We start from the raw sequence: 22,057 nt of genomic DNA, 5'->3' as shown, positions 1-22,057 counted from the left end.
CCACCAACTCCCTCAGTGTCAATTTCCTCCTTAGACAGGAACGCAAATAGTCCTGCAGGCCATGTCACTGGCAAGTCTGACGAGTCCTCTCCTAACCGGGATTCCTCTGATTGATCCTTGAGTGTAACGCCTACTGCTGCTGGCGCTGCTGGGAGTCGATCGTCATCCCAGAGGGGAAGTCGGAAGACCACTTGTACTACTTCCAGTAAGCAATTGACTGTCCAACAGTCCTTTGCGAGGAAGATTAAATATCACAGCAGTCATCCTGCTGCAAAGCAGATAACTCAGGCCTTGGCAGCTGTGGTGGTGTTAAACGTGTGTCCGGTATCCACCGTTAATTCACAGGGAATTAGACAATTTATTGATTTAGTGTGTCCCTGGTACCAAATACCATCTAGGTTCCACTTCTCTAGGCAGGCGATACCGAGAATGTACACAGACGTCAGGAAAAGAGTCACCAGTGTCCTAAAAAATGCAGTTGTACCCAATGTCCACTTAACCACAGACATGTGGACAAGTGGAGCAGGGCAGACTCAGGACTATATGCCTGTGACAGCCCACTGGGTAGATGTATTGCCTCCCGCAGCAAGAACAGCAGCGGCGGCGGCACCAGTAGCAGCATCTCGCAAACGCCAACTCGTTCCTAGGCAGGCTACGCTTTGTATCACCGCTTTCCATAAGAGGCACACAGCTGACAACCTCTTACGGAAACTGAGGAACATCATCGCAGAATGGCTTACCCCAATTGGACTCTCCTGGGGATTTGTGACATCGGACAATGACACCAATATTGTGCGTGCATTACATGTGGGCAAATTCCAGCAAGTCCCATGTTTTGCACATACATTGAATTTGGTGGTGCAGAATTTTTAAAAAAACGACAGGGGCGTGCAAGAGATGCTGTCGGTGGCCCGAAGAATTGCGGGCCACTTTCGGCATTCAGCCACCGCGTGCCGAAGACTGGAACACCAGCAAACACTCCTAAACCTGCCCCGCCATCATCTGAAGCAAGAGGTGGTAACGAGGTGGAATTCAACCCTCTATATGCTTCAGAGGATGGAGGAGCAGCAAAAGGCCATTCAAGCCTATACATCTGCCTACGATATATAGGCAAAGGAGGGGGAATGCACCTGACTCAAGCGCAGTGGAGAATGATTTCAACGTTGTGCAAGGTTCTGCAACCCTTTGTACTTGCCACACGTGAAGTCAGTTCAGACACTGCCAGCCTGAGTCAGGTCATTCCCTTCATCAGGCTTTTGCAAAAGCAGCTGGAGACATTGAAGGAGGAGCTAAAATGGAGCGATTCCGCTAGGCATGTGGGACTTGTGCATGGAGCCCTTAATTCGCTTAACCAGGATTCACGGGTGGTCAGTCTGTTGAAATCAGAGCACTACATTTTGGCCACCGTGCTCGATCCTAGGTTTAAAGCCTATGTTGTATCTCTCTTTCCGGCAGACACAAGTGTGCAGAGGTGCAAAGACCTGCTGGTGAGACACTTGTCAAGTCAAGCGGAACGTGACCCATCAACAGCTCCTCCTTCACATTCTCCCGCAACTGGGGCTGCGAGGAAAAGGCTAAGAATTCCGAGCCCACCCGTTGGCGGTGATGCAGGGCAGTCTGGAGTGAGTGCTGGCGTCTGGTCCGGACTGAAGGACCTGCCAACGATTACTGACATGTCGTCTACTGTCACTGCATATGATTCTGTCACCATTGAAAGAATGGTGGAGGATTTTATGAGTGACCGCATCCAAGTAGGTACGTCAGACAGTCCGTACGTATACTGGCAGGAAAAAGAGGCAATTTGGAGGCCCTTGCACAAACTGGCTTTATTTTACCTAAGTTGCACCCCCTCCAGTGTGTACTCCGAAATAGTGTTTAGTGCAGCCGGTCACCTTGTCAGCAATCGGCGTAAGAGGTTACTTCCAGAAAATGTGGAGAAGATGATGATCATCAAAATGAATTATTATAATCAATTCCTCTGTGGAGACATTCACCAGCAATTGCCTCCAGAAAGTACACAGGGATCTGAGATGGTGGATTCCAGTGGGGACAAATTAATACTCTGTGAGGAGGATGTACACAGTGAAAGGTGTGAGGAATCGGACGATGAGGAGGAGGTGGACATCTTGCCTCTGTAGAGCCAGTTTGTGCAAGGAGAGATTGATTGCTTCTTTTTTGGTGGGGGCCCAAACCAGCCAGTCATTTCAGCCACAGTCATGTGGCAGACCCTGTGGCTGCAATGATGGGTTTGTTAAAGTGTGCATGTCCTGTTTATACAACATAAGGGTGGGTGGGAGGGCCCAAGGACAATTCCATCTTGCACCTCTTTTTTATTTATTTATCTCTGCATCATGTGATGTTTGGGGCTAATTTTTTTAAGTGCCATCCTGTCTAACACTGCAGTGCCACTCCTAGATGGGCCAGGTGTTTGTGCCGGCCACTTGGGTCGCTTAGCTTAGTCATCCAGCGACCTCGGTGCAAATTTTGGGACTAAAAATAATATTGTGAGGTGTTCAGAATAGACTGGAAATGAGTGGAAATTGTGGTTATTGAGGTTAATAATACTATAGGATCAAAATTACCCCCAAATTCTATGATTTAAGCTGTTTTTGAGGGGTTTTTGGAAAAAAACACCCGAATCCAAAACACACCTAAATCCGACAAAAAAATTTCAGGGAGGTTTTGCCAAAACGCGTCCGAATCCAAAACCAAAACACAAAACCCGAAAAATTTCCGGTGCACATCTCTATATTAGACATGATTAAACAAAACACCATTGCATACACCATGGGAAAACATTTGGGTGTTTGATTTTGAAAAATTCTCATGTATCCCAGTGATGCCAGTTGTGTTTAAACTCGGGCAAACACAATTCATTGGAGTTTATACCCCTTTGAGTTTATAACACTAGGATGTATACTAACAATGTATGTCAAAAGAGAGCATTACACACTGTAATATGAACAAGAAAAACAGATAATCATTTACTTTCTTTTTCCTAGAAACAATATTTACTAATTATATAGCTACAAAATGAGCAACAGTTGGTGCTGCAGTTTTAATGTATATCCCTGGTTATCACTTTGACTTTTATCTCTTTAAAATCTCAAATGAGCAATAAATAAGCCCATTTTACACTTATTACACGGATAGTAATTGTTACACTGTCAAACATACTTTTAATTTGCCAAAGTCTTATATGCAAAATTACTGGTTTCTTTGTTCAGTAAATAGTACTATTCTTAATAGTCTCAGTCTTCACAACATCTCACCATGGATAAATGCGAACTACCAGTTTTTTTAAATACGTTTTTTTAAGAAACATATTTGCTTTTTAGGTTCATTAATTTACTTATTAATAAACACACAATTCCCAGCTACAATGTAGATTGTGCAGTATCACCAGGGCCAGCAACAGAAATCTTGGGGCCCGGTACACTGACATCTCTGAGGGACCCCCTCAACCCCCAACCCCCAATCCCCCCACACACACACACCATACCATTACCACGGCACCCACACAACCCCTACCTGCATGTGCCAATACATGTATCACCAAATACAAGACATTCAAATACTGTATTTGTGCAGTTCAAATACAAAAGAATTCAAACAACAAGCTGTGTCAATGTCCAATGTTTCAGTCCTTGCAAACTTTTATCAACAACATAAAACAATCCTCCAAATCATACCTTAAATACCAGATCCCTATTAGTGTATAGTGAACAGACAGCGTGCCCCACCACCGCCGGGCTCTGGGGCTACAACGTCACCGGTGTCATGGTGTTACACTCTTACTGGGGTTGGGGGTTCGTGTCTGCAATGCCATGGACACAGTGGGATAATATTGGGATCCCAGCACTTGGAATGCCAGCGGTCAGTAGACCAACAGTGGCATCCCGATGTGCAAAATCCTGACAGCTGCTAATTATTCTATTCCCCCCCTCTACCACCTTAATCCTGGCCCTACCAACCCGAAGCCTAACCCTAATCCTCCCTCCTTAGTGCCTAACCCTAACCCACCATTTTTATTGCCTAACCATAACCCTCCCCCTAGTGCCTAAACCTTTCCTCCCCCCAGCCCTCGCAGACTAACCCTAACCCTCCTTGGCATACTTACGATGTCAGGAACCCGGCATCAGTATTCTGATCAGTGTTGGATTTCTGTCATCGGTATTCCGACTGCCGGTATCCCAAATGCTGATGTGCTAACTGGATCCCGACACAGTAACCTTGACACTAATGCAGTATAATAATTAAACAACAGTTCACAAAAACATATAAATAACAATGTATAACAATGTACCTTAAAATCAACACATTACATACATTGATACCAGTGAAAAAGTGACAATATCTATACAAACAAAATTTGATGAACTGAAATAAAATAAAAGGGGGAGGGAGAGAGGGAGAGGAAGAGAGAGAGAGAGAGAGAGTGAGAGCAGGGCCGGTGCTAGGGTGTTCGACGCCCTTCAGCAACCTATCAATTTTGCGCCTATCTGCAAATACATATGTGACTGATCTCATCCTCAGAGCTGTACCTTGACATTCTGGTGCCCCCCCCCCTCCCCCAAGATCCATAAATATACGGTCATAAAATAATTACCTATAATATAGGGACGTAAAATAATTATGATGCACAGTAGTCTCTATTATTCAAAATTACACCACACAATAGTACCACTTATATACATTACGACAGGTAGTGCCCCTTATATTCATTACGCCAGATACAGCCCCCTTTTACATATAGCACCAGGTAGAGCCAGTCACACATTATTCCAGATAGAGCACCCTTTTACACACTGAGCCAGGTAGAGTTCCCTTTTACACTTTGCGCCAGGTAGAGCACCCTTTTACACATGCCACTTCCCCCAGCAGGGGGAAGAGCCAAAAATATCGGGGCTACAGAATAGTATCAATTCACATCACACTGCACAGTAGTGTTCGCTAGTCACATTACACCGCACAGTAGTGTTCGCTAGTCACATTACACCGCACAGTAGTGTCCGTTACATTACACCGCACAGTAGTGTCCGTTACTCACATTACACCGCACAGTAGTGTCCGTCAGTCACATTACACTGCACAGTAGTGTCGTCAGTCACATTACACCGCACAGTAGTGTCCGTCAGTCACATTACACCGCACAGTAGTGTCCATCAGTCACGTTACACCGCACAGTAGTGTCCGTCAGTCACATTACACCGCACAGTAGTGTCCGTCAGTCACATTACACTGCACAGTAGTGTAGTCAGTCACGTTACACCGCACAGTAGTGTCCGTCAGTCACATTACACTACACAGTAGTGTCCAGCTGGGCGGCCTTGAGCATGTGCAGAGGTGAACGCAGATACGGCTGCGTATGCAGCGATCTGCGTTCATATCTGAATGGCCCCCTATGCCAGGTACAGCCTTCATTCCCTCCACAGTGCGGCCCCGCTTCCTGCAGGAGGTCCCGGCTCGGGCGCTGCTCCTCCTCTCCCTTCTCCGGTTTCTCACAGGCTCCGTTACTCCAGTGGCTCTGTAGGATGTTGTCAGTGACCCAGAGAGGGGGAGGGAGCGGGTACTAATTACTTGGGCCTGGGACTGATGGAAGGGCCCTGGTCCCCTGCACTCCTAACCCCCTCCCACCATACTGGGCAGCAGCAGCAGCTCTCATGTTGGCAGCACAGCACATGCTGCACAGTGTGCTGTGCTGCAGTGGGGCAAAGTGGCTGCTGCTAATGTTGTTCCTATATGGGTGGGTGGGGGGGGATTGTGATCACAGTGATCACACTCCCCCCTCGAATTGACCATGGCTGAGGGGCTCAGGGATCAGGGACTACACTTACCCTGCTCTGTACAGCAAAATACTTTAAAAAAAAGTTTTCTTCCACAAAGGGGCGTGACCACGGGTCCAGCGATTAGGCCACGCCCCCAACTCGCGAGGCAACTCCGGATGTCAGTGGCAGCGGCGCTGTCTGTAGGCTGAGGCCACACACACACTGCGTGCAGGCTTTCTGGGGAGGAGAAGGGGGGTGAGCCGCGCTGCTGGCTACCAGCGCTGCTACTTGTCATCCAGTGTGACAGGCGCAGCGGTAGCTGGCAGCAGCAGAGGATGCAGAGCAAGGAGAGGCTGAGTGCCTCTTCAGTTTGGCGCCTCCCTGCACTGCATCCCTTTGCTGAGCGGCTAGCGCCGGCTCTGAGTGAGAGAGAGAAAGAGAGAGAGAAAACGGAATGGAAATATTGTAGTAAAATTACACTGTCACTCAGAGGCGTAACTAGGGTTTTTGGAGCCCAGGGCAAGATCAATAATGGCGCCCCCCCCCCCCCCCCCCCAAAAAAAAAAAAAGTAATTAATAAAAATAATAAATAAATAAAATGATAATAATAAAAAAAAAATACAAAAGGAAAGTATGTGCAGATGCCACCGGTGTCACTGTATATAAAGATGTCAGGCTGTGTATGTACAGATGTAGGTGCAGTGGTCGAAGTTGAATTTTTGAAGGCGGAATGAAAGAGTGGAGATAGCAATTATGCGCGCGCCTTCGGCGCGCTCTGGAAAAGGGGCGCGGTCACTCAAAAGGGGCGTGTCCTTCAGTGTAGTAGGACCCCTTATACTATCTAGTACTGGTGCCCCTTTCACATTATAGCACACGGTATGAGCCGAAATTCACATTACCCCACACGGTATGAGCCGAAATTCACATTATAGCACACAGTATGAGCCGAAATTCACATTACCCCACACGGTATGAGCCAAAATTCACATTATAGCACACAGTATGAGCCGAAATTCACATTATAGCACACGGTATGATCCAAAATTCACATTACTCCACATGGTATGAGCCAAAATTCACATTACCCCACACGGTATGAGCCGAAATTCACATTACAGCACACGGTATGAGCCAAAATTCACATTAGCCCACATAGTATGAGCCGAAATTCACATTATAGCACACGGTATGAGCCAAAATTCACGTTACAGCACATGATATGAGCCAAAATTTCCATTATAGAGTGAGGGGATCCTACCCCCCCAGAATTAACATGGCCTGTGGGGCACTATGGTGAGGGGAGCCTACCCCCTTATTAAACTAATTGCAGAGTTTAGCAGCGGAAGGGCTGCAGCGGTTTCTCACCCCAAGCTGCGGCGCTTCTGCCACCTCCGACAATCCACATCTTCGGCACCACCCGGGATGCAGAGCACCGCACCGGGTATGCACCCTTTTCAGTGTGGTCTGCTGCGCTCTGAAGGGGTTCTTCTTTCCTGCTGCAGGATCCCGATGTGCGCCGTCCTCCCCGCTGTTACTGTCATGGTAAGCATTAGTATCGTTTACCGCAGAGGCCATTTACTGAGGTATATGTGTTAAACCTCGGGAACTGAGATGCCCTTCTCACCATACAGCTGTGTGGCCGAGACGGGCGGGGGGACAGCCAGCAGCAGCAGCATGCCGGATATCAGCAGCAGAGGGTGCGGGCTGTACATACTTGAGGCAGCTGAATATTCAACAGTGCTGAAAGCCTCCGGAGCCCGCACCCCCGGAGTTGCAGTACACCGGCAGAGGACACCCATCCCCCGAACCCTGCGTAGCCCAAAGCCGGAGATCAGCAGCATGTTGAACGCGGAAGCAGAAGCTGCTTATTGCCGGTCAACATGCTGCTGATCTCCGGCTTTGGGCTCCACACGTGCCTTACAGCCCCCACCCTCGGCTGCTGATATCCGGCATGCTGCCTCTGCTGCTGACTTTCCACCAGCCCGGCTCGGCCAGCCAGCTGGATGGTGAGTGAGAAGGGCATCTCCATGCCCGTGGTTTAATACATATCCCTCATCGGTAAATGGTCATTAGTACATCCCGCCCACACACACAGACTGCCCCTCCCCCTTACTTACACACACACACACACACACACACACACACACACACACACACACACTGTAGATTACACACACACAGACTGGCCACCCCCAGACCCCACACACACCCACTCAGACTACACACACATTCTCATACTTTCCCCTCCCCCACACACACTGGACTGCAAAAATGTACACACACTCACACTGTCCCACACACACACAATTAACACACACGCACACTGTCCCACACACCAGTGGCATGCGGTGAGGTCAGTGGCTGGTGAGGCACTACAGCCATAATGTCCGCCGAATCCTGCCGATGACCCCTACCGCCACCGAGCCAATGCCCGTTACTGCCTCTGAGCTAATGCCCGCTGCCACCACCAATGGCTTACAAACTCGCCCACCATCAACTGACCCAGCCCTCCGCCACTAATTTGTATCTCAGTCCGATGCCGCCAATGCCCGCTGCCTGCCTGCTCATCATACTTGTGATATATTGTACATTTTTATTGAAAAAAATAATAATTAGTGTTTGGGACTGGGAAGGGAGTGGGAGAAGGACATGAATGCTATTTTGTTGTCCAGGGCTTCCATTACCTTAATGGAGAAGGGTCTGAATGGGTTAAAATAAAATAAAATGCGTGAGGTCCCTCCTCCTAAGTATAACCAGCCTCGGGCTCTTTGAGCCGGTCCTGGTTGTTTAAATACTGGGAAAAAATTGGACAGGGGTTCCCCGTATTTAGACAACCAGCATCGGGCTCTTAGTCCGGTCCTGGTTCCAAAAATACGGGGGACAAAAGATGTAGGGGTCCCCCGTATTTTTAAAACCAGCACCGGGCTCCACTAGCCAGGGACATAATGCCACAGCCGGGGGACACATTTATGTAGGTCCCTGCGGCCGTGGCATTACCCCCCCAACTAGTCACCACTGGCCGGGGTTCCCTGGAGGAGTGGGGACCCCTTAAATCAAGGGGTCACCCCCCCTCCAGGCACCCAAGGGCCAGGGGTGAAGCCCGAGGCTGTCCCCCCCATCCGTGGGCTGTGGATGGGAGGCTGATAGCCATGTAAGTAAAAAAAGAATATTGTTTTTTGTTGTGGAACTACAAGGCCCAGAAAGCCTCCCCCGCTTGCTGGTACTTGGAGAACCTCAAGTACCAACATGCAGGGAAATAACGGGCCCGCCGGTACCTGTAGTTCTACAACAGAAAAAATACCCAAATAAAAACACAACTCACACACCTTGACAGTAAAAATTTATTAAAACACACTGACACACTCACACATACTTACCTATATCCCACACCGGTCACGTCCACTTGTCCAGTAGAATCCAATAGGGGTAGCTGTAAAAATGAGAGACACATTACTTACCTACATCCCACGCCGGTCACGTCCACTTGTCCAGTAGAATCCAATAGGGGTACCTGTAAAAATGAGAGACAGATTACTTACCTACATCCCACGCTGGTCACGTCCACTTGTCCAGTAGAATCCAATAGTGGTACCTGTAAAAATGAGAGACAGATTACTTACCTACATCCCACGCTGGTCACGTCCACTTGTCCAGTAGAATTCAATAGGGGTACCTGTAAAAATGAGAGACAGATTACTTACCTACATCCCACGCTGGTCACGTCCACTTGTCCAGTAGAATCCAATAGGGGTACCTTTAAAAATGAGAGACAGATTACTTACCTACATCCCTCGCTGGTCACGTCCACTTGTCCAGTAGAATCCAATAGGGGTACCTGTAAAAATGAGAGACAGATTACTTACCTACATCCCACGCCGGTCACATCCACTTGTCCAGTAGAATCCAGTAGGGGAATCTGTAAAAATGAGAGACAGATTACTTACCTACATCCCACGCCGGTCACGTCCACTTGTCCAGTAGAATCCAATAGGGGTACCTGTAAAAATGAGAGACAGATTACTTACCTACATCCCACGCCGGTCACATCCACTTGTCCAGTAGAATCCAGTAGGGGAATCTGTAAAAATGAGAGACAGATTACTTACCTACATCCCACGCTGGTCACGTCCACTTGTCCAGTAGAATCCAGTAGGGGAATCTGTAAAAATGAGAGACAGATTTCTTACCTACATCCCACGCCGGTCACGTCCACTTGTCCAGTAGAATCCAGTAGGGGTACCTGTAAAAATGAGAGACAGAAAAATTACCTACATCCCACGCCGGTTACGTCCACTTGTCCAGTAGAATCCAGTAGGGGAATCTGTAAAAATGAGAGACAGATTACTTACCTACATCCCACGCCGGTCACGTCACTTGTCCAGTAGAATCCAATAGGGGTACCTGTAAAAATGAGAGACAGATTACTTACCTACATCCCACGCCGGTCACGTCCACTTGTCCAGTAGAATCCAGTAGGGGAATCTGTAAAAATGAGAGACAGATTACTTACCTACATCCCACGCTGGTCACGTCCACTTGTCCAGTAGAATCCAATAGTGGTACCTGTAAAAATGAGAGACAGATTACTTACCTACATCCCACGCTGGTCACGTCCACTTGTCCAGTAGAATTCAATAGGGGTACCTGTAAAAATGAGAGACAGATTACTTACCTACATCCCACGCTGGTCACGTCCACTTGTCCAGTAGAATCCAATAGGGGTACCTGTGAAAATGAGAGAGAGATTACTTACCTACATCCCACGCCGATCACGTCCACTTGTCCAGTAGAATCCAATAGGGGTACCTGTAAAAATGAGAGACAGATTACTTACCTACATCCCACGCTGGTCACGTCCACTTGTCCAGTAGAATCCAATAGGGGTACCTTAAAAAATGAGAGACAGATTACTTACCTACATCCCTCGCCGGTCACGTCCACTTGTCCAGTAGAATCCAATAGGGGTACCTGTAAAAATGAGAGACAGATTACTTACCTACATCCCACGCCGGTCACGTCCACTTGTCCAGTAGAATCCAGTAGGGGAATCTGTAAAAATGAGAGACAGATTACTTACCTACATCCCACGCCGGTCACGTCCACTTGTCCAGTAGAATACAATAGGGGTACCTGTAAAAATGAGAGACAGATTACTTACCTACATCCCACGCCGGTCACGTCCACTTGTCCAGTAGAATCCAATAGGGGTACCTGTAAAAATGAGAGACAGATTACTTACCTACATCCCACGCCGGTCACGTCCACTTGTCCAGTAGAATCCAATAGGGGTACCTGTAAAAATGAGAGACAGATTACTTACCTACATCCCACGCCGATCACGTCCACTTGTCCAGTAGAATCCAATAGGGGTAGCTGTAAAAATGAGAGACAGATTACTTACCTACATCCCACGCCGGTCACGTCCACTTGTCCAGTAGAATCCAATAGGGGTACCTGTAAAAATGAGAGACAGATTACTTACCTACATCCCACGCCGATCACGTCCACTTGTCCAGTAGAATCCAATAGGGGTACATGTAAAAATGAAAATGATACTTACAAACTTCAATCCACAGGAGGAGAGAGAGAGAGAGTGAGAGAGGGGGGGGAAGGAGGAGGAGCGGGGGGGAGGAGGAGGGGGGGGGAGAGAGAGAGAGACTAATCTGCTGCTGCTGGGGAGACCGGCACACACTGCAGGGCCACGACGGGAGGACGGAGCCGGCGAAGGAGGGGGAGAGCCGCACACCGCCGCTCCTGTCAGCGGCAGCGGAGGAGGACGGGGCGCACACTGCAGACGCCAATCACCGCCGGGACAATTAACACACACGCACACTGTCCCCCCCCCCCCACACACACACACACACACGCACACACAATTAACACACACGCACACTGTCCCACACGCACACACACACACACACACACACACACACACACAATTAACACACACGCACACTGTCCCACACACACACACACAATTAACACACACACGCACACTGTCCACACACACACACACACACACACACACACACACACACACACACACACACACACAATTAACACACACTCACACTGTCCCACACACACACAATTAACACACTCACACAATTAACACACATTCACACTGTCCCACACACACACAATTAACACACCCACACTGTCCCACACACACAATTAACACACTCACACAATTAACACACATTCACACTGTCACACACACACACACACACACACACACACACACACACACACACTTAACACACTCACACAATTAACACACATTCACACTGTCCCACACACACACACAATTAACACACTCACACTGTCCCGCACCCCCCTCTCCCGACAGAAAAAAAATATAAACATAATTGTAAAGCCCGCTCACCTATTAAGGCCGCGCACGCGCGCACCTCCGAGGTCGCAGTCGCGCACACTGTACAATGTGCAGGGAGGAGGGGGGGGGGATGAGGGGAGGCTCCTGGCTGCCGCTGCCTGTCCAGTGTGACAGGCACAGCAGCCGGGGAGACAGGGAGAGCGCCGCAGGTAGCGCCGGCGGAATCCCTGTCGCATGGGGTGAGCGGGCCGTGCCGGTGGCGCCCCCTCTGTTGGGGCTTCCACGGCGCCCAGGGCACGTGCCCTGCTCGCCCCGTGCTAGATACGCCTCTGCGTGTCACTTACCAAACACTTTCTCTCAGTGTCACTCAAGGGCCCTACACACTAGCCGATCCGCCGCCGAGCTGCCCGACGGCGGATACGGCCGACGGGCGACCCGGCGGCGGGGGGGGCAGTGACGGGGGGAGTGAAGTTTCTTCACTCCCCCCGTCACCCGGCTCCATAGAACTGCAGGCAAATATGGACGAGATCGTCCATATTGGCCTGCATGCACAGCCGACGGGGGACCAGCGATGAACGAGCGCGGGGCCGCGCATCGTTCATCGCTGGAGCCTCCACACTGAAAGATATGAACGAGTTCTCGTTCATTTATGAACGAGATCGTTCATATCTTTCAAAAAAATCGGCCAGTGTGTAGGGCCTATCAGTCTTCTTCTTGATTGCTGCATCATCACTGGGGAGCAGGGGAGGGTATATGCAGTTAGTGCATGCCGCTGCTGTGTGAAGCCAGCAGTGCTGCAGCTTGGGGCTTGTGCCCGCTTCCAGTTGCTTCTTTCAGCAGCACTGCTCTTCCTGGCCACGGTGGCAGGGACAGAAGAGTTAGGGCCGGCGGGGGTGCAGCATAATGTCATCCACAGACCAGGTGACAGGGGTAATGGAGGTAACCGGGGAGGAGGTGGGTGCTACCCTTGCCTGTGTGGGGTTTTGTTTTTTACTTGAGGGATGTCGGATGTGCGGGTGGTGCGCTCAGTCTGTTTTTTCCAGCTAGTTGATGCAGTGCTGTTTTGTTTCTCGCTGGATCATGGGGCCCCTTTGATCCATGGGGCCCATGATGGGGGTACCCTTTGTACCTCCCTGTCGCCGGGCCTGGGTGTAACTTCAAATATAAAATTATTTTCCACAGTGCAATGGGGGAAGGGGGGTCAGATATGGTTGGAGTTGCTATCACTGCTGCTGCTGCAGTGATAGCACTGTATGGTAATTCGGCAGGAGGTAATCTATTACAAGTAGAGATGGAAGGTTCAGATTACCTGAAATCTGAGTCTGTCCAAACTTTAGATCCGAGATATATGTTATCCGAGTAAATCCGAACGGCAGCTTGCATTTTCCCGCCAGGCTCGGATTCAAATCAAAACATCATCCTTCCAGTGTTGGATTTTCGCAGGTTTTGGATTGCATATAAGGACACCATGGCAGTGATTCAGCACCATTTCACTCCAGTCCAGGCATGCTGCTGTGTGTGCAATGTGCTCTGCTGTCCATCCACAACTTAGTGGCTGTGCTGTGAGGTGTCCATGTAGAAGTGGCTGTGGTGCTGTCACTGTGTCATCCACAAGTGGCTGTGCTGTTAGGTTATACTTAAAGTTGCTGTGAGGTGTCCATGTAGAAGTGGCTATGGTGCTGTCAGTGTGTCTATCAATAAGTAGCTGCACAGCTAGTAATGCTGTTAGCAATCGGCAGAGGAGGCTGCATCCTCGAAATGCGGAAAAGATAATGGCCCTCATTCCGAGTTGATCGGTCGCAAGGCGAATTTAGCAGAGTTACACACGCTAAGCCGCCGCCTACTGGGAGTGAATCTTAGCTTCTTAAAATTGCGACCGATGTATTCGCAATATTGCGATTACTAACTACTTAGCAGTTTCTGAGTAGCTCCAGACTTACTCTGCCTGTGCGATCATTTCAGTGCTTGTCGTTCCTGGTTGACGTCACAAACACACCCAGCGTTCGCCCAGGCACTCCCACCGTTTCTCCGGCCACTCCTGCGTTTTTTCCGGAAACGGTAGCGTTTTCAGCCACACGCCCCTGAAACGCCGTGTTTCCGCCCAGTAACACCCATTTCCTGTCAATCACATTACGATCGCCGGAGCGAAGAAAAAGCCGTGAGTAAAAATACTTTCTTCATAGTAAAGTTACTTGGCGCAGTCGCAGTGCGAACTTTGCGCATGCGTACTAAGCGGATTTTCACTGCGATGCGATGAAAAAGAACGAGCGAACAACTCGGAATGAGGGCCAATGTGTATCAAAATGAACTACATATTCCATGAGGAAGACCTTTACCGGCAATTACATCAAAGTACAGCGATTTCTGTATTGGTGGATTCCAGTTGGGAAGAATTTATATTGTGTGAGGATGATGTACACAGTAATGAGGCAGAGGATGAGGATGGTAGTGACGATGACATCTTGCCACTGCTGCTGATAGCTTAGCTGCCTTAATCCCATTGTTAGCTTGTCTTGTGGGGGCCCAAACAAACCAAGCACTTCAGCAAAAAAAAGTGTTAGTCACTGTCGCTGAAGTACTTGGTTTGTTAAACTCTGCGTATCCTTTTTAATATCCATCATGAAGGTGGTTGGTAGGTCCAAAAGCAATTCCATCTTGCACCAGCTTTCATTTCTGCCATTGCTGTTTGACAATGTTTCATAGATGTGCTATAAATTGTTGTGTATTTGTGCAGCTGCTCTGTCGCTTAGTAACCAGCCAGCTCATTGCAGCCTTTGGCCTAAACTAGATGAAAACAATATTGTAAGCTACAGTATGAGGTGGTCAAAATTGACTGGAAATGACTGGAAATTAATGGTATCAAGGTTAATAATACTGTAGGAAGAAAAGAAGGCCCAAATTATTTATTTTATTTATTTAGTAACAGTTTCTTATATAGCGCAGCAAATTCCGTTGCACTTTACACCTGCACATAATGATATGACACATTTGGGTAATAACAAAGAGTCATAGAGGTCGGAGGGCCCTGCTCGCAAGCTTACAATCTATGGGGAAATAGGCATTGATACACAAGGATAGGTGCTATCTATTGCATAGTTGTCTACCAGATTGCCAAGGTTCTTAGTGGGCTGCATGATTTCACATCAGAGCATTGATGAATCAGGGTCAGGTGGAAGGGAGAGTGAAGAAAGAAAATATGTGGTGGATACGTGTGGACTGTACAGTGGGGATATAATTGGATAGGAAAGCTTATGAAGGTTATGTAAGTGGTTCTTGAATTTCATAAGCTTGTCTGAATAGGTTTGTTTAAAGGGAACGCTTGAAGGTTTGGAGACTAGAGGAGGTTCTTATTGTACGTGGTACGGCATTCTACAGAGTGTAAAGTCCTGAAATTGTGCATGGGAGCAAGTAATGAGTGTGGATGAGAGATGTGGATCTTGTGAGCGAAGGGGCCGGGTTGGGAGATATTTTAAAATAAGCGAAGAGATGTATGTGTGGTTAATAGCTTTGTGTGTGAGTAAAAGTATTTTATATTGAATAAGGTAGAATACAGGTAACCAATGGAGGGACTGACATAGTGGGTCTGCAGATGATGAACATCTAGCGAGGAAAATTAGCCTTGCAGCTGCATTCAGAATGGATTGTAATGGTGAGAGTCTCTTCTTGGTAAGACCAGTAAGAAGACTATTGTAATAATCAATGCGGAAGATAATGAGATTGATTAGACTTTTAGCAGTGTCTTGTGTAAGGTATGATTGTGTTTTGGATATGTTTTTTTAGATGCATGTAACATGATTTTGAGACAGATTGAATGTGGGGAACAAAGGACAGTTCAGAGTCAAGGATGACACCTAGGCAGCGAGCTTGTGGTGTAGGGTTGATTGTCGAGTTCTCAACAGTGATAGAAATATCAGGTTGGTAACTGCTATTGGCCGATGGAAATATAATTAACTCTGTTTTGGAAATATTAAGTTTGAGGTGGTGAGATGACATCCAAGATGAAATTGCAGAGAGAATCACTGCCCAATACAGATAGAGACAAATCAGGGGAGGATAGGTAGATTTGATTTTAGCTTTTTTTGACAATTTATGGAAGAAATCAAAAACTAAAATCAGCCACAGCCAAAATCCAAAACCGAATCCAAAATCAAAACCAAATGACAAATTAGAACCAAAACCAGCAAAAAGGGTCTGGCACACATCTCTAGTCGATATAGCAAAAGATAGACACTGCTAATTACACGTATTATGAAGTCATAATGTTAACTCTGTTATCAGTCGCATGGGGCAGGATATACTAAGTGGCAGGTTTGCTGGGATTTTAAAATGATGGAACCCACTATGGATTGATGGTGTGTTCTAATCCTCCAAAATAGCATTTACTAAAGGTCAGTTTGACCTTCTGAAAAGAACCTGCTACCGATTCAGGCCGGTTTCTACACCCCTATCTACTGCCAACCCGTTGCAAACAGTTGTGGTTTTAAAGCCACTTACAGATCCCTGAGATCTCTGCAGTCTTATATACTTACATAAAAAAGTGTGATCCCACCTACTGAGTATAACCAGCACTAGTGCCAATACCACTTTGGCTATTTCTCATACCATGGGTGGTAGGCAGTGTAAGACTAGGGCAAGAAGGGCCCACCAGAAGAATGCAGGGGTAGGGTCCCATGTTTAAGGGTATGGCTAGTCTCCAGAGGTTCTGTGGCCAGTCTCCAGAGGGTGTGTGCCTAACCATTAGAGCAGTAGATCTCAAACGCAGACCTCAAGACAGCCCAACAGTCCAGGTTGAAGGACAGCCATGCTTGGGCACAGGCGACTTAATTATTACCTCAATCAGTTTGATTATACCATCTGTGTGCAGTGATATCCCTAAAACCTGGACTATTCGGGTGCCTTGAGGGTTGCATTTGGGAACCACTGCATTAGAGAGTACATGGTTTGGGACCCTTAATATATATAGTAAATACTGCTAGTTAATGCATGATAATATGCCAGATTAATAACAACAATGCACTGAAGAAAATACACCCTAGTCCTGTGCAGTATAATGTAACATATGTCTAGGGGGGTCATTCTGATTCGATTGCACGCTGCAGTTGATTGCAGTGGTGCAATCGGGTCAGAACTGCGCATGCAGTGGTGCAATCGGAACGGTGGCGCTTGGCCGCCACTTTGTGGGCGCAGTCTGGCCAATGCAGGCATGGCCGGACCAAACGGGGGGCAGGCCGCAGTGGCTGCGTGATGTCACACACAGCCGCTGCGGGCCAGGGAGCGATGAGTAGCTCCCGGCCAGCACGCTAAAGTTGCGGTGGTCGGGAGCTACTCTTGAAGTGCAAAGGCATCGCTGCTGTGCGATGCCTTTGCACTTCTGCGGGGGGAGAGGGGGGCAGCACTGACATGCGGGGCGGGATAGCCCTGCACTGGGCATCACCCCGCATGTCAGTGTGGATGATCGTAGATGTGTTAAATCTAGCACAGCTACGATCATTTCAGAATGCCCCCCTAGGAGGTTTCCCCTGTTCCCTGATGAGCTAGTCTACTCACAGGCATGGCCGGACTGAACGGGGGGCAGGCCGCAGTGGCTGTGTGATGTCACACACAGCCGCCTCGGGCCGGGGAGCGATGAGTAGCTCCCGGCCAGCACGCTAAAGCTGCGCTGGTCGGGAGCTACTCTTGAAGTGTAAAGGCATCGCTGCTGTGCGATGCCTTTGCACTTCTGCAGTGGGGGGGGGGGGGGGCAGCACTGACATGCGGGGCGGGATAGCCCTGCACTGGCCATCACCCCGCATGTCAGTGTGGATGATCGTAGATGTGTTAAATCTGGCACAGCTACGATCATTTCAGAATGACCCCCTAGGGGGTTTCCCCTGTTCCCTGATGGGCCAGTCTACCCCTGGTGGGTTTAATAAATGTTTAATATTAGTAATAACATTGCCTTTTGCAGGTGCACTACAGGTGCTAGCATACCTTGCTTGGCCCAATTTTAAGGGCTGTCAGGGCATTCCAACATTTGAGGCCATCATGGCCAGGTAGAGAGTGTCTGCTGGCACCTGTAAAGGTAAAATAATTATAGCACACCGACTTGAAAAAAACCTTCCCCACACCTCTCATTTACCCATGTATTACTTACACAATCCTATGGGATTGGTCCTCTTCAGTCCAAGTAGCAATACAATTCTACTAGGCAAAACAACAAATGTTGGTTTACATGATTGTCATGCAGGGTATGGCCAATTTACCAGCCTGGACTATTTGGGTTTCTAATGTTTAAACTCTAGCTCCAAAGGACCACTTCCTGTTGGCAGAATAGAGGTACAACAGATTCCATCTAGCTGATATTGTAAACCATCAGCTGCAATGATCTGAGTTTGGTCATCAAATTTGCTCTTAGATAAAAAATGAAAGCAACTGAGAAAAGCTGCAGTGATCACAACTACAGTAACCCAACTACAAGAACATACAGGGCCTAATTCAGAGTTGATTGCAGCAACAAATTTGTTAGCATATGGGCAAAACCATGTGCACTGCAAGGGGGGCAGATATTAGAGATGAGCGGGTTCGGTTTCTCTGAAACCGAACCCGCACGAACTTCATGTTTTTTTCACGGGTCCGAGCAGACTCGGATCCTCCCGCCTTGCTCGGTTAACCCGAGCGCGCCCGAACGTCATCATGACGCTGTCGGATTCTCGCGAGACTCGGATTCTATATAAGGAGCCGCGCGTCGCCGCCATTTTCACACGTGCATTGAGATTGATAGGGAGAGGACGTGGCTGGCGTCCTCTCCATTAGAAATTAGATTAGAAGAGAGAGAGAGATTGTGCAGAGTCAGACAGAGTTTACCACAGTGACCAGTGCAGTTGTTGTTAGTTAACTTTTATTTATTTTAATATATCCGTTCTCTGCTATATCCGTTCTCTGCCTGAAAAAAAACGATACACAGCAGCAGCCAGTCACACAGTGTGACTCAGTCTGTGTGCACTCAGCTCAGCCCAGTGTGCTGCACATCAATGTATAAAAGGCAAAGCTTATAATAATTGTGGGGGAGACTGGGGAGCACTGCAGGTTGTTATAGCAGGAGCCCCCAGGAGTACATAATATTATATTAATTTAAAATTAAACAGTGCACACTTTTGCTGCAGGAGTGCCACTGCCAGTGTGACTAGTGGTGACCAGTGCCTGACCACCAGTATAGTAGTATATTGTTGTATGTATTGTATACTATCTCTTTATCAACCAGTCTATATTAGCAGCAGACACAGTACAGTGCGGTAGTTCACGGCTGTGGCTACCTCTGTGTCGGCAGTCGGAACTCGGCAGGCAGTCCGTCCATCCATAATTGTATTACAATATATACCACCTAACCGTGGTATTTTTTTTTCTTTCTTTATACCGTCGTCATAGTGTCATACTAGTTGTTACGAGTATACTACTATCTCTTTATCAACCAGTGTACAGTGCGGTAGTTCACGGCTGTGGCTACCTCTGTGTCGGCAGTCGGCAGGCAGTCCGTCCATCCATAATTGTATTATTATTATAATATATACCACCTAACCGTGGTTTTTTTTTCATTCTTTATACCGTCATAGTGTCATACTAGTTGTTACGAGTATACTACTATCTCTTTATCAACCAGTGTACAGTGCGGTAGTTCACGGCTGTGGCTACCTCTGTGTCGGCAGTCGGCAGGCAGTCCGTCCATCCATAATTGTATTATTATTATAATATATACCACCTAACCGTGGTTTTTTTTTCATTCTTTATACCGTCATAGTGTCATACTAGTTGTTACGAGTATACTACTATCTCTTTATCAACCAGTGTACAGTGCGGTAGTTCACGGCTGTGGCTACCTCTGTGTCGGCAGTCGGCAGGCAGTCCGTCCATCCATAATTGTATTATTATTATAATATATACCACCTAACCGTGGTTTTTTTTTCATTCTTTATACCGTCGTCATAGTGTCATACTAGTTGTTACGAGTATACTACTATCTCTTTATCAACCAGTGTACAGTGCGGTAGTTCACGGCTGTGGCTACCTCTGTGTCGGCAGTCGGCAGGCAGTCCGTCCATCCATAATTGTATTATTATTATAATATATACCACCTAACCGTGGTTTTTTTTCCATTCTTTATACCGTCGTCATAGTGTCATACTAGTTGTTACGAGTATACTACTATCTCTTTATCAACCAGTGTACAGTGCGGTAGTTCACGGCTGTGGCTACCTCTGTGTCGGCAGTCGGCAGGCAGTCCGTCCATCCATAATTGTATTATTATTATAATATATACCACCTAACCGTGGTTTTTTTTCCATTCTTTATACCGTCGTCATAGTGTCATACTAGTTGTTACGAGTATACTACTATCTCTTTATCAACCAGTGTACAGTGCGGTAGTTCACGGCTGTGGCTACCTCTGTGTCGGCAGTCGGCAGGCAGTCCGTCCATCCATAATTGTATTATTATTATTATAATATATACCACCTAACCGTGGTTTTTTTTCCATTCTTTATACCGTCGTCATAGTGTCATACTAGTTGTTACGAGTATACTACTATCTCTTTATCAACCAGTGTACAGTGCGGTAGTTCACGGCTGTGGCTACCTCTGTGTCGGCAGTCGGCAGGCAGTCCGTCCATCCATAATTGTATTATTATTATAATATATACCACCTAACCGTGGTTTTTTTTCCATTCTTTATACCGTCGTCATAGTGTCATACTAGTTGTTACGAGTATACTACTATCTCTTTATCAACCAGTGTACAGTGCGGTAGTTCACGGCTGTGGCTACCTCTGTGTCGGCAGTCGGCAGGCAGTCCGTCCATCCATAATTGTATTATTATTATAATATATACCACCTAACCGTGGTTTTTTTTCCATTCTTTATACCGTCGTCATAGTGTCATACTAGTTGTTACGAGTATACTACTATCTCTTTATCAACCAGTGTACAGTGCGGTAGTTCACGGCTGTGGCTACCTCTGTGTCGGCAGTCGGCAGGCAGTCCGTCCATCCATAATTGTATTATTATTATAATATATACCACCTAACCGTGGTTTTTTTATACCACCTAACCGTGGCAGTCCGTCCATAATTGTATACTAGTATCCAATCCATCCATCTCCATTGTTTACCTGAGGTGCCTTTTAGTTCTGCCTATAAAATATGGAGAACAAAAAAGTTGAGGTTCCAAAATTAGGGAAAGATCAAGATCCACTTCCACCTCGTGCTGAAGCTGCTGCCACTAGTCATGGCCGAGACGATGAAATGCCAGCAACGTCGTCTGCCAAGGCCGATGCCCAATGTCATAGTACAGAGCATGTCAAATCCAAAACACCAAATATCAGAAAAAAAAGGACTCCAAAACCTAAAATAAAATTGTCGGAGGAGAAGCGTAAACTTGCCAATATGCCATTTACCACACGGAGTGGCAAGGAACGGCTGAGGCCCTGGCCTATGTTCATGGCTAGTGGTTCAGCTTCACATGAGGATGGAAGCACTCAGCCTCTCGCTAGAAAACTGAAAAGACTCAAGCTGGCAAAAGCACCGCAAAGAACTGTGCGTTCTTTGAAATCCCAAATCCACAAGGAGAGTCCAATTGTGTCGTTTGCGATGCCTGACCTTCCCAACACTGGACGTGAAGAGCATGCGCCTTCCACCATTTGCACGCCCCCTGCAAGTGCTGGAAGGAGCACCCGCAGTCCAGTTCCTGATAGTCAGATTGAAGATGTCAGTGTTGAAGTACACCAGGATGAGGAGGATATGGGTGTTGCTGGCGCTGGGGAGGAAATTGACCAGGAGGATTCTGATGGTGAGGTGGTTTGTTTAAGTCAGGCACCCGGGGAGACACCTGTTGTCCGTGGGAGGAATATGGCCGTTGACATGCCAGGTGAAAATACCAAAAAAATCAGCTCTTCGGTGTGGAGGTATTTCACCAGAAATGCGGACAA

The sequence above is a fragment of the Pseudophryne corroboree genome, chromosome 2 (genome assembly GCF_028390025.1).
Source record: "Pseudophryne corroboree isolate aPseCor3 chromosome 2, aPseCor3.hap2, whole genome shotgun sequence".
Classification (NCBI taxonomy): domain Eukaryota; kingdom Metazoa; phylum Chordata; class Amphibia; order Anura; family Myobatrachidae; genus Pseudophryne; species Pseudophryne corroboree.
The sequence above is the reverse complement of the archived record's forward strand: the minus strand, read 5'-3'. Positions refer to the sequence as shown.